Genomic DNA, 14,117 nt, shown 5'->3' on the forward strand with positions numbered 1-14,117 from the left:
GGGTGGGGGCTGTGTGGTGGGTTCTGCCCGGGGGGGGGGGGGGGGGGGGGGGGAGGGGGCCGCAGAGGTAAGTGTTAGTTTGCAGGACCCCAAGACGTTGCGTTGCTCTACCGCCAAGCCACACAGGGGTTTCCCCTGCTTAGATTAACGCAGTTACGGTATTCTACATTAGATAAAAAGTTCCGCTAATCAGATTTCAGTGGTTTCACATCTTTCGCTATTTAAATGTCGCTTTCTTCAAATGACCCTTCTTGTTACGCCCAACGGTACGTCGGGACCACAGTTTCTGCATGAGGTACACGCCTACACGCGCTACCGGTATGACGACCCCTAGCGTTACGTCCAGGTGAACGTTCGTCGGCACACATGTACCCCCGGCCGCTTGTTGGGCAGGCGGCGAGGTTATTTGGGCGAGGTTAACGAGCCTACAAAACGAGCTCGGACACCGCTCGCGCATGCTCCGTTCTTTGTCGAAGGCGTGTGCGCACGCAAGGAGGCGGGGAAATGAGCGCGTTTGGCGCCTTGGCCAAACACCGTCCTTTTCCTTTTTATCTGTTTCGGTGGCCGCTCCACCAGGGGGTGCGGCGCACACTGACTGTGGTGGAACTCCGTCTCAGCACGAAGTTCCCCCACTTCTACCCGTGCGTGAGGAGTGATGGTCCCCCGGAGCGATTTAAGGCTTGGGTTTTAATCGAGGCTGGCCGTTGAAGAACAAGACGGGCAGCTGTAACCTGCCCGGATGCTCCTAATTGAGGGCTCCACATCTGGCCTGGAGTGTAGGCGCCCAAGCGCAGGCACATTTTTTGAAGCCAAAGAAATACCGGTCTCGCGCCATAGTGTTTTTTTTTGCGAGAAATTGCCCTACGGCATAAGAAAAAGTTTTCACATGTACAACACTGCAGCCGTAACGCACAAAAATCAAGGAAGAGACCGATGCTGGGGCCCCCAGATCCAGTGTTTCAGATCTGGGCGTCTCCGAAGATGGAGCCCTGTGCCTCGAAGGTGTTGCGTTCCGGCATCTCTAAGACCTGAGAAAGTCCTGTCGCGCCTAATTGTTAAACACCACCTCTTATTCGCAATATTGAAGTTAAATGCGAGAGTGCTGAACGCCTGTAATATCTCACAGGACTTGCAACGTGAAGACTGTGCCCCACTTTAATGCCTAGCATTATTTTCCGAGTAACCAGCAAAGCCAGGACCGTGTAAAGCCATGCATTTCCACAAACACGCACACTGCGCCGAAGTTCCACCTTTAATAGTTATAACATTGCAAATGGAGATAATTTGTGGGATTCAATTTTGAAAAACCTCAAAATAAAAAATGGCAACAGAACAGTGAAAATGGCGATGTGTTCAACGCCCTGCATTTACACGAAAATGCAGAATTGGCGGAAATAACACCTTTAATTGTTATTCTAGCGTAAACAGATGTAATTGGTCGAACGGCATTTTCGAAAAACCGAAATTAAGACAAATACAAAAAATAGCGACAATAGCGAATCGTGCAACGCCCTTCATTTACGAAAAATGCAGATTTGTTGGAAGTAACATCTGTGATCTTTATTGAGATAATTGGTCGTACAGAACTTACAAGGCCCGCAACATGTGGCTGAAAAGAACTCACTCTTAGACAAGCGGCCTAAGAATGCTATGCATTAGCACAGAATTAAGTGAATTTCTGCAGATTTGTTTTTCAAGAGAAACTCACCTTTCAAATGAAGAATTTCAAAGGTGGCTTGTCGAATAGAATAAGCGGCGCCCCATGGGTCTTTTCCAGAGGGAGAGGCGGATAACAAACAGTACTGTCTACAGTACCAATGTCCAGCTCAAAGGAGTGGCTTTCAGTCCAGTCCACTCCGTCCACCTAGCAGTCGAGCACATTTGTGTGATGTTTATACTGAGATGTTTAAACATGAAGATACTTATACTGAGCTTCCTGGCCTCAGATGATCAGCTAACTCGAGACGCGGATGTGCAATCATGATCGTGGATGGTATCATGCAGGCCTGATGCCTTTGAGATTAAAAGGGCTCCTCATATAGTAAATTATTCTCTATAAGCTCACTGGGCGAAGACACACAGAATGAGGCTTGCTACAGCGATATTTTTAATCAATGGCAAAACTTAACAATGATCATTTTCCAGCAAGGACTCTGTCTAATAGCAGTCTGCGTTGTTATTCTGTAAGTTCCGTAACACGTATTTGGAACAAAAGTGCTTACTGAGCGAACAAAACAATTAACATGCAGTGTATAATTTCTGTTTTTGCTCTTGAAATTTCCCAATCTGGTCGTACCTTGACATGACGAGAGTAAAGTTAACTCTCCTAGAACCCCTGTAAAACAAAGCATGTGCATTTGGACAGTTGTTTCGCCGAAGATATGAAAATGCAATTTTTTTCTTTTTTATACGCGCAACAAATCTTGCCGAATTGTGGCACGTTTCTTGGCGCTCACTGTTCAGGGTCTTTTTTTCTGCAGCTGTTTTCATCGACCAGATTACAACTGAAAAAAGCACTCGTACTATTCAAACGAGATCGAATACTAACCAAATATGGGCAAGACCAGTCTAGGTAGCCTGGGTCATGCATGCCAACATTGTTTGGTGCAAAAAGACATTCGCCTTTTTGACTAAAAAATAAGTACGTAACCGAGAACATCAGAATTGTTTTAGCTACAAAGAAATGAAGATAAAACACCACAAAAGTTAGGTTGGGCGAAAATTAGATTGGCGGATGAGATCAAGTTTGCGTGGATAAATTGGTCGCAGTTAGCACAGGACCGGGATAATTGGAGATTAATAGGAGCGGCCTTTGCCCTACAGGGAGTATAGACAGGCGGCTGCTGCTGCTGCTGCTGCTTTTGATCATGATGTGATGTTATTGGTGATCGCTAGTCCTCGAGACTCGCGTTACACAACTGATTCAGGAGCTTGACATGGGCTTATAATACGTGGTCTAGCCTTTATAGAGACGGCACGAGGTAATGAGATGGACGTTACAGTCACACAGTGAATGCGTCACTAAAGGTAATCTTAAACACGCACTGTTCTGCAATGGCCGGAAAAAACAATCAACATTTCACAGTTCACTGTAGAAAACACACCCGTAATGGATTAAACGTCTCACGTGGTCTGCTACAGTCGATGAAGTCGGTGCTGCTATTTCAAGGTTGTCAGCGACTTCTTGGTGGTGGTCACGGGGTACACAACGCTGCTCAGTCGAAGCCCGCGATTTAATGGGCGGTCGACGAACGGCTGGCACTGCAGCCTAACTGGGTCTCCGGGTGTATTTAACGATGGCCTCGGCAGAACACGGCTACCGCATCTTGCGGCTAACCCTCGCACTCATAGCTCCTCCGATTGCATCCTGCTTCATCACCACTCCGATCCGTTATTCCTCTTCTCCTGTCCCATCTATACCTCGGGCAATTCTGCAGCTGTTCTGTCGGTTCACGTGTGGCAGATATCCACAGAATACGATTGTGCAACTTCGTATTATTTTTCTCCTCGTCCTGGCTTGCCGAACCTTACACACATTTGCTTTCCTCTATTTCAGTGGTTCTCAGCCATGACTGCCCCGGGGACCCCTTTTGGGCTTGCGATAGTGATGGGGGTGTTACGCTAGGATCGTGCAGAACCCAATGAGAAGAATGCCGGACGCACACACAGGACGGAATGTATTTACAACATATTTAGCCACTCAAGGAGATGAAGGTCACTCAAAAAAAAGAAATGTTCGCAAAACGGGTTAGGTTAGCTTTCCACGGCAGTGGCTGTCACTAGACCCGCAAAACAGTTGCGTTGAGCACGGCTCACAGGTATGTTGGGGCGCAGTGGTCGTCGAGGGTGAGGCTCGCAAACTTGGCCGGCCGCTTCACGGACAGGTCACCAACGAGCTGGTGTGGGACGCTCCGGAACAACTCCGCGACCAAGCACACCAGGCCCGGAAGTCGTGGCCAGGACTTAGCAACCCGGCGGTCCGAGCAGGAGCATGGAGCCGCTGACGCACCACGAACGTCGGCCTCGCAGCAGCAGGAACCCTGGCTCGAGCCGGAACGTGACGACGCGGCAGAGCCTTGCGATCACTCGTGCCCGAGCCGCACCCAGACGGAAGCTCGCCTTGGTCACCGATGGCGACGGTCTCGTAGCGGACGGCACGTCGACCGGACGTCTGACGTGGGAATGCCCAGTCCAACCGTGCCCTGTCTCGGTCGCCCTGCACTTCTCGGGTTCGCAGCGCTTGCTCGCACCACGCCCTCGTCTTCTTCTTCTTCGTGGCGTCTTTTTCCCAGCGGCCACTTGGTGTCTCCCGCGATGTGAAATCTTCTTTCACTACTTTCACCGTGCCCCCTCCGAGCCACTCATCACATCACCCCCACCTTAAGAAAGTTGTTAGGGGACCAAACAACTATTCTACTAATCCCTAGGCAGGGCAAAAAAAAGTGGCACTGATAACAATGCAATCACTCGCAGGATGCCGTCACTTAACAATAAACTACGATGAACGACGTTATGTCACCGTCAAGTTACACACGCGCCCGCACAACACGACACTGCTGGACTCCTGTTCGCCGACACTGCTGGACTCCTGTTCACTTGTGGGAAACCTTGTGTCGTCGGCTTCTCTGGTAGGTGCATGGACTATGCCACCAGAAACAAGGTTGCGTATCCAGGTGTCGAAGTCTACGCCGTGTATCTTGCCTGCTTGCATCACCTCCTGGGTTGTCGGGAAGTTGATTACGCGTTTCCGTTGCGATACCGGTGTGCTGCAAGCAAGTTGCGGCATTGGGAGCGTTGAGCAGAAATGCCGCAGCAACTTGCAGTTCAGGCGTTTTCCGGTTGCAGACGTTGCATGATCGCACGAAACGCTTCACATCTCGTCCCAAATCCGGCCAGTAGAATTCTTCTAAAATCCGATAAGTCGTCTTCCGGATGCCGGCGTGTCGAGGCATGAGGCGCTCATGCGCGGCTCGAAGGACTGACTCTCTGAAGTTCTGGGGCATCACTATTTGCTTGAACTCATTTCCATTTGAAAGGCGACAGACCCGGTACAAGAGGTCCTCACTTTCGAGGAAAGTGTAGTGGTGGCCTCTTGCAGAGCGAGACTCCTTTCCAACTTTCCGGTAAATAGACCTCAAAGTGGGGTCTTCGCGCTGTTCCTGGGCTAGTTTTACACGGTTGAGGTTAGGCTGCCGGAGGAGTGGCGCTCTTAAGCGTATGTCCTGCAGGGCTTCAGCGCTTGCCACGGCGGAAAACAGGTAGTGCGGTTCCGAAGGCAGCGTTCGCCCTAGGCTGCTCGTACCCGTTTCACTGTCGCCAATAACTCCGTACTCCCACTCAAGATCTGGATCGTGAGGTTCCCTTACCCCTGGAATGTTGCCAAGAACCAGGTCGTAAAGGGGACAGGCCATGCAGGCAGCGCTAATCTCTCCTACAAAATACGGCGTCTGTACTTGGATTTTCGCCTCCGGTAGTTCCTTAGCGGTCCCGTCTAGAAGGACAACACGGCGTGTCTTCCCAGTAAAACAGTCGTCGTCGACCAGATCACGGCGGACGACGGCGGTGTTGCTCCCGGTGTCTCTGAGGACTCTAGCGGCTTTACCGAGCACTCGTCCTGGAACCACTGGCAGCCCCTTTACCAGAAAAGGTGAATTCCTGTCGCTGACGTCCTTAGAGTTGGGACCACTTGCTCTCGCGTCCGACGACTGGGCTTTGTAGGACTTGGTTTTGGCGAACCTTTTTGGAGGCTCGTAAATGACACACGCAGCTACCGTGTCTTTGCCTCCCGATCCACCTCGACAGTTATCGGCACTATGACCTGATCTGCCACACTGAGAACAGGTGGTGTTTCCTCTGGCCACAGTGGGACAGTCCTGTGCGCGGTGTCCGGGTCGATCACATAGAAAGCACTTCTGCGGTGTCCTTTTTTGGGTATCGGTTGCCCCCTTGGGATCATCTCGCACGTCAGCGGGAACCTTCCCTAAGTTCACAAGGTTTTGCGCCTCCAGGAAACGATCCGTGACGTCTGCCACGGCATTCAGGGTGACACATTCGCGTTCCTTGAGGAAGACGACGAGTTTGGGGTGGCAACAACTGTAAAATTGCTCCGACAGTACCAAATCGCGGAGACCTTCGTAGGTTTTAGAAATGTTGGTCATTTCCACCCAATGGTCGAAGTAGCTCGACAGCCTGGCTGCAAACTGTTTTCCCGTTTCGCCGTCTTCTGCCCGGGCTTTGCGGAACTTTTCTTGGTATCCTTGGGCAGTGAATCTGAACCGTTGCAGCAATGCCTTTTTGACCTTGCTGTAGTCCAGTGATTCCTCCGCAGTCATCCTCCCAATCACAGTGAGTGCTTCTCCGGACAAGCACATACTAAGTGCAACGGCCCATTTGTCCTGGGCCCACCCCTGTCCGGCTGCCACGCGCTCGAAGCGCTGAAGATACGCGTGAAGATCATCGCGCCTTTCGTCAAATAGGGGTAGGAGCTTTTGCGGATTCATCACTGATACATTGGGGCTAGTTTCACTGTCGGCAGTGGCATTTGCGGTGTTTCGCGATCCTTCTTGAAGACGGATCTTCAGCTCGAGGATTCGCATCTCATTCTCCGCAGCTTCTTTTGCCCTCTCAGCAGCTTCTTTCTCCCTCTCAGCAGCTTCTTTTGCCCTCTCGGCGGCTTCTCTAGCTCTTTCGTCGGCTTCTCGCCTTTCCTCTCTTTCTCGTTCTGCAGCTTCCTTAAGCCTCTCTCTCTCAGCCGCCCTCTCAGCACGCTGCTCCGCACGCTGCGTGTCGATCCACGCCCGAAGTTCCGACCCCGAGAGTCCTAGCTGCGTCCCTATCTCTAATAATTTCTCCACATCCATGTTGTTAGTACACTCACGTCACGAATATGCGCTCGGCATCCAACTCAGTTCTGCGGTTGTTAATGGGCGGATCCTGGCAGGCTCGCCACTTTTGTTACGCTAGGATCGTGCAGAACCCAATGAGAAGAATGCCGGACGCACACACAGGACGGAATGTATTTACAACATATTTAGCCACTCAAGGAGATGAAGGTCACTCAAAAAAAAGAAATGTTCGCAAAACGGGTTAGGTTAGCTTTCCACGGCAGTGGCTGTCACTAGACCCGCAAAACAGTTGCGTTGAGCACGGCTCACAGGTATGTTGGGGCGCAGTGGTCGTCGAGGGTGAGGCTCGCAAACTTGGCCGGCCGCTTCACGGACAGGTCACCAACGAGCTGGTGTGGGACGCTCCGGAACAACTCCGCGACCAAGCACACCAGGCCCGGAAGTCGTGGCCAGGACTTAGCAACCCGGCGGTCCGAGCAGGAGCATGGAGCCGCTGACGCACCACGAACGTCGGCCTCGCAGCAGCAGGAACCCTGGCTCGAGCCGGAACGTGACGACGCGGCAGAGCCTTGCGATCACTCGTGCCCGAGCCGCACCCAGACGGAAGCTCGCCTTGGTCACCGATGGCGACGGTCTCGTAGCGGACGGCACGTCGACCGGACGTCTGACGTGGGAATGCCCAGTCCAACCGTGCCCTGTCTCGGTCGCCCTGCACTTCTCGGGTTCGCAGCGCTTGCTCGCACCACGCCCTCGTCTTCTTCTTCTTCGTGGCGTCTTTTTCCCAGCGGCCACTTGGTGTCTCCCGCGATGTGAAATCTTCTTTCACTACTTTCACCGTGCCCCCTCCGAGCCACTCATCACAGGGGGACCCCACGATGGAGCGTATGTTGATCGGTGCCATAATGTCAAACAATTAGTACTTGAATCTATAAGTCTTCTAAACACCTATATGCTGCCTTTTGTGGGTCTGTTTTCTTTTTCTTTCATAGCTGGCGTGTTGGGAAAAATGCAGATGTTAAAATATGTGCCACGCGGAGAAGCTAAATGTACATGTAATGCGGCGGAGCCACCTTTTAGCATTGCAAGAAAGCAGCGCTAGTATTAAACCTAAGCAGCGCTAGTAATTAACCAAGAGTGTAAAACATGGTTGTATTAGTCCTTTTGTGGTAAGATGACATGTCATCGCCCCGCTTCAAAGGGAAACCAATAGCAATCATCATCATCATCAGAAAATGCTGGCGAAATCGACAGAAAAAGGGCGGGTGAAAAGTTTTACGGGGAGCTTCGCGGACCCCTGGAATGCTATCGCGGACCCCCTGGGGTCCGCGGAACCCCATTTGAGAACCACTGCTCTATTTCATCACAATGATCACAAGAAATGAAGACAGGCGCTGTCCCGCGCTGTCAGCTTGAGCGACACCAATGGCTGTGTTCGAATTGTCCAAGCAGCACACATCCGGTCAACGACGACCGTTCAACGTTTTACTTAGCAAAAAGGAAAAAGAAAGTCAGTGTGGAGCCACGTTTAGCAAGAACAGCGCTGTTGACGTGCACCAGGGGCAGAATTCTCTGAAACGACTGGGCGTCGCTTTGAAACGACGTGGAAGAGCCATGCAAATGCATGTTTTCTGTGGTTGGGGCCGTCGCTTTGAGAAGCTGTGCACTCAGTGTGAGCCGCAGAAAAGCACTGTGGCAAGGGCGCGAAGCGACAAGTGAAACGATGGGGAGCAGTGGGTGTCGCTTCGCGCCCTTGCCACAGTGCTTTTCTGCGGCTCACACTGAGTGCACAGCTTCTCAAAGCGACGGCCCCAGCCACAGAACACATGCATTTGCATGTCGCTACCCCGTCGTTTCAAAGCGACGCCCCGTCATTTTTGGGGATTCGGCACCGGGTTGCTACTGCTACTGAGTAGCGCACAGTGTTGGATGGTTTGGGATGGTATGCTGTGCGCAATTTAGTACGCAAGGAGTGTATCTCGCAGTGTGTCTGGGCCGACCGCTCTCAGTAGGATTAGAACTGAGGGATGTATTACGTCTCTGGAATTCTTCCAAACGTGCCCCTCGTGTACAAAAGCCTTATAGGGGCGTACGGCTGGGCCAGGTGGCGCGCCGGAGCGATACTAGCAGCGCTGCGCGCGGCGGAGAACCGCCCTAGATTGCCGTACGCGCACCGAGCTGCCGTGCGGCCGCTGCTGGTTTTCAATGGCGACTAACACGTTGGCATTCTACTGCAGCTTCCTTCCTCTCGAAAACTGTGAGCTATTTTTTAGGGAGGCGACCCTGAAGAAAGGAAAGCTACTCGTGAAACATGTGTTCGCGGTGGAGGAGATAATACAAGCAGACGAGCATCAGCTGAACGCCAAGTGCGTTTCACAAGTGCAAGACAACGTCGTCTACGATGTGCGTCTGAAGGCAAACGCTCTTTCTCTTTTTTGTGTTCTTTCTACCGCTCTTGTCGAATGTATTCGCGCTCAGAGGCTAAGTACACAAAGGTGGTGATACTAAATTGACTTTTCGCATGCAGATCTGCGCTCACACACGGTCCGTAGCCTCCGGGACGTGCTCTTGCAAGGCGGGAATAACCGGCCGCTGTAAGCATGCCGCGGCTGTGTGCGCCTACGTGAATGAGGCAACTGACGATACCTGCACAAGCAGACTCCAGCAGTGGGGAAAACCGTCGAAAAAACCCAAGCGGGACGTGAACAAGACCATCGCGGACCTGTTCCCAGGTGTTTTGATTAGGAATGCATTCGCTAGATTCCTCTTTTCACCGTGGTTTCGTGATTGATTGATTATGAGGTTTAACGCGCCGACGCTACACAGACGACGAGGCGCGCCGTAGTGCAGGGTTCCGGATTAATTTTGACCACCTGAGGATCTTTAACGTGTGCCGAAATCTCGAACACACGGGCGTTTTTGCTTTTCGCCTGCGTCATAAAAGCGGCCGCCGCGGCCGGGAACCGAACCCGCTTTCTTGACATACCCTGGTTTCGTGAACTTGAAAACTTGTCCTCCTCATATTTCTACTATTAAACCGAGTGAAAGCTGATTAGTTTCATGCTAGCAGCGTTGCATTCTTCGTGAAAGTAACACCGAAATCGCAATTTCTATGCAGTTGCAAGGGGCTGAGAAAAAATGCCATCTCGAAGTCTTTCTTTTTACTCTCCATACAGCTTCTGGGGAGCAGTCGGCCTCCGACGCGTTCGACAGCACGTCCACGGGTGAGGATTCCTCGGGCGGATGAGGCGACGTCAAATTTCTAGCAGCTGATCGATTCCGCTTTGCCCACCTGCGATAAAAGCAGGGCGAGTTTAAGTCAGTGCGAAATCTGGCTGATTCTCCCTTCATCTTACCTGTCGTGTCTCTCACCGCTTACCCGCCGCTTTTTGTAAACAACCGGAAACAGAGTCGGCAGGTAGGCTGGGTTGGCCTGGCTCTCGCTCTTTGCATTGTTCACGAAGTGCCTGCTGCATATTCGTGTGTTTTTTGGGGGAGCCACGGGGAGCCATCAGAGCTATTAGAAAGTAAGGTAATTTAGTGCACTTCAGCTAGTGAAGGACAGGAGAAAGGCAGAGAAACGGTCACCCACTTTTTTCCGCCGCACAGCCCTAATCCAGGCTTCTCGGCGGTCTGTCTCGTACCACTTGCCGGGAAACGAATATAACTTGACGATGGGCTCTTTTCCCTTCGTGTTTGCGACGCTGTTGTGGCACACAACCACACAACAATATTTAGAGTCCTGTCTTTTCCTCTTAGGCGCGCTAGTTTTCATCACGGCGAAGCAGCAAGCAGCGTACTCCAAGCGAATCTGCGGAAGAGCGCACCGCGCACCCCGTGTGCGGCAATGAAATGGGAGCAAAGGCCGCCAGGGGAGGAAACGGCGCTGCATGCGCGCGGCGAAACTTGAGCCGTACGCCCCTATTGCCCTACCTAAAAGACACAAGTCTTGACCCGACTTTGTAAATATTTAGAATAATATGTGTTCCTCTTTATCATTGTGATCATCAATGCCACCGAATTCATCTGGCGTAGCAAGCCAAGCAGCTTGGCTGGGCTGACATCGCCAGTCTCATTAAAGGTTGTTCTCTCTCTTCCTGTGCTCTTTCCCCCTTTTTCTGTATTCTACAAGCCCATGTGTCCACGTTCGCTGAGCCAGAGGTCGCATGGAGGTATACGCTAGAAATAAACTCCAACTATTCATAGTACGTGGACTTCTTTTGGCAAACGAGGCTGACGGTCATTTAATGAAAGTGTTACACGATTAATTTTATGTGTATCATCCTCTGAGCAACCCTCGGAGAGATCTCCATTTTTTTCGTTGCTTACACGTATTTCAGGCCCGTCCTTCTACATGTTCATCGAAGCAGGCAGCGTCGCGCCTTGGCGAGATTTCCAGCTCACAAAGACGGTTGTGACCTCTTCGTTATACGGCTTCCTTTCTGCGGCCCCCTCTCCGCTCACTTCCTGATTTGCGGGCCCCGCATGACCCGAGTGCGCATTCCACGGCGGGCTGCGCTCGTTGACCAAGCCCGGACGAGAGGTCCGGACTAGCGGCGCGCACACTTCCGCGGACCAAAGGGAAAGCCGATCCCTCTCCGCCTCCGTCGCGTGACGCGCCCAGCGAAACCACAGCGGAGAACTGGTTTCCCTTTCGGAAACGGGCGATGGCTCGTATTTGGCGACGCAGTGGGGACTCGGGTGAGACGAGATTAAAGGCACATAAAGCGGGCGACATCTTAGCCCCGACATCGCAACGCCAGCGAGAGACGAGGACGCTGCGGGCACGAGGAAAAGCCCCGAGCATACTTTCACTCGGTGGGGCGACCTGCAGCTCGAGTCGCTTCCGCATTGTCAGGAGGCATGCCTTCCGCGCGAGTTGCCCGTTCCTGGCGCCACGCTCCGTGGGCCGTTCAAGGCTGAGAGATTTGATGGCTGCCTGAGCAGCACGCCCTTTCTCTCCTTCGCAGTGTTGGCTGCGCTCTCCGCTGCCCAACTTTTATTTTTCTCGGCGTTGGCCCGCGAGTTCCGATTTCTTTGTTTCTTAGCTCCATCGACGATGACGCCGGTGCAGCTCGTAGCCCTGGCCTCTGAAACGGGTTCGGCTGCTGCTTTGGGCTGCATCGCCAGACGAAGCTTAGGCTAGCGGCAAGGTCAGCGCTTTACGCGAACTGCTGACCCTCCTCACTGGTTCTAGGCCTCGTTCGCCTATCGTGCACAGGGCCGCAGTTGCGATGGGCGTAGCTTTATAATTTGGTACAATGCCTTTAGCGCTGCAAAACCAACTTTCATACTTTCGTGCGAACTATTGTATCATATTTAAAACAAAATTAAAACCCGGTTGTTTATACTGGTCGTCGAATCCCACTTCCCCCTGCTCCTGAAGCAGAATTCCACTGTTCTATCTACACCTGCTTGCTGTTATGCCAGCGCGGCTACATATTTTGCCGGCTCTTGTGAGATCCTGCTAGCGAATACTACAATAGTCAGCGAACGATATATACACACAGTGAAGATAAACCTCAAATAATTAAAATCTCACGTACATGTGTCATTTCTGCCAGCTTTAATTGTTTGCTTACATTGTTTCTCTCCGTCTGCCTCAATCGAACACGTTCAGGCCAAACATCAACTTCGCGGGTTCGATTGCCAACCGCGGCGGCCGCTTTTCTGATGGAGGAGGAAAGCAAAAACGCCCGTGTCTACGAGATATTGGCGCAAGGTAAAGATGCCCAGGTGATCAAAATTAATCCGTAGTCCTCCACTACGGCGCGCCTCATCGCCTGCATTGCGTGGGTGCGATAAACCCTAGAATCAATAAATCAAATCAAACATCAACTTAGTTGTTTTAATTTCAGACGATGGAATAAATCGCGCTAAGACCGAAGAACAAAAGGAGGCTTCCGTCTTCCCATGTACAGAACTAGTCCCCTGGGCGCGTACCTGCGGCAAATGGAGTTTTAGGCGCAAAATACTTTACCAATCCTTTTCTGCGACCTGTCTTAATACTCCCTACGCCTATACCCAGCTTGAAAAGCCAGAGCTTTACACTAAACCTATCAAACTGGGACATGCCTACTTGACATATACAAAGTATAAAATAAATATATGTGTTGGGACCAACATTCCATTATTTTCGGATTTAGTTCAGAGTTTCTAGGAGGTTTTGTATTTTAATAAAACCTTGCCAACCGAGTAAACTGGTGAGTACTGCTCTGATGAGCTGTTCCTGTAGTCGCCAAGCTTCAATAACAACTGCCAACTTTTTTTTCTGGGCTCTACGTTTGGCTGGTTGCCTTTTCTGAAGGTATGGCTGAAACCATTACAGAAGTTAACCCGTGGCGTCTGTGTGAAAGAAATAGCCAAACAATGCCGCTCCTCTTTTTTACTTTTTACACTTTCGCACTAGTTCCCTGTGTAATCAAGTTATTTCTCGCTATGTGTTCTCACATTTTTACTTCGAAATACAGTTGATTCCCTGAGAAGAATATTATATAAGCGATAACGTTCTTGTCAATGAGTCGAGGTATCATGCAATGCTTGTGGAGGTGAATGCAAGCTAGAGCGCAATTTGTTGAACCAAATCAGCAGACTGTTCTGCATTAAGATAAGATAAGATAAAAGTTTGGTTCCAGCGGAGCGGGGCGCTCGTAAAAATGAAATTATCCCTTTGCGAAATCCGCGCCGCTGTTACAGACTACAGCGCGCATCACAGCTTACATATCGTAACAGAAAATTGCAGTTGTGGCGTCTTTTTACGCAGTTTTTTTTAGGAATCATTCACGAACTACTGGAAGCGAACTTATTTGGCTGGTGTGGATGTATGGCCGGCACATTGCTGTTTGCAATGAACGGCAGTACCACTGTAAGACAGCAGCAAAGGGTCCGATGTTTAAATTTCTCAGCGAATTCTTCTCTTTATAAAATGCAATTCAGTTATGGTTATCCTGTGTTTTTTGTGTGCCTGTGAGTGAGTGAGTGAGTGAGTGAGTGAGTGAGTGAGTGAGTGAGTGAGTGAGTGAGTGAGTGAGTGAGTGAGTGAGTGAGTGAGTGAGTGAGTGAGTGAGTGAGTGAGTGAGTGAGTGAGTGAGTGAGTGAGTGAGTGAGTGAGTGAGTGAGTGAGTGAGTGAGTGAGTGAGTGAGTGAGTGAGTGAGTGAGTGAGTGAGTGAGTGAGTGAGCGAGCGAGTGAGCGAGTGAGTGAGCGAGTGAGCGAGTGAGCGAGCGAGCGAGCGCATGCGTGCGGACACGTGCGGCTGTGAGCTGTTTGAAGAGAT

Source organism: Haemaphysalis longicornis, unplaced genomic scaffold, assembly GCF_048455015.1.
Source record: "Haemaphysalis longicornis isolate Haplotype H1 unplaced genomic scaffold, Haemaphysalis longicornis Haplotype H1 scaffold_6, whole genome shotgun sequence".
NCBI lineage: Eukaryota > Metazoa > Arthropoda > Arachnida > Ixodida > Ixodidae > Haemaphysalis > Haemaphysalis longicornis.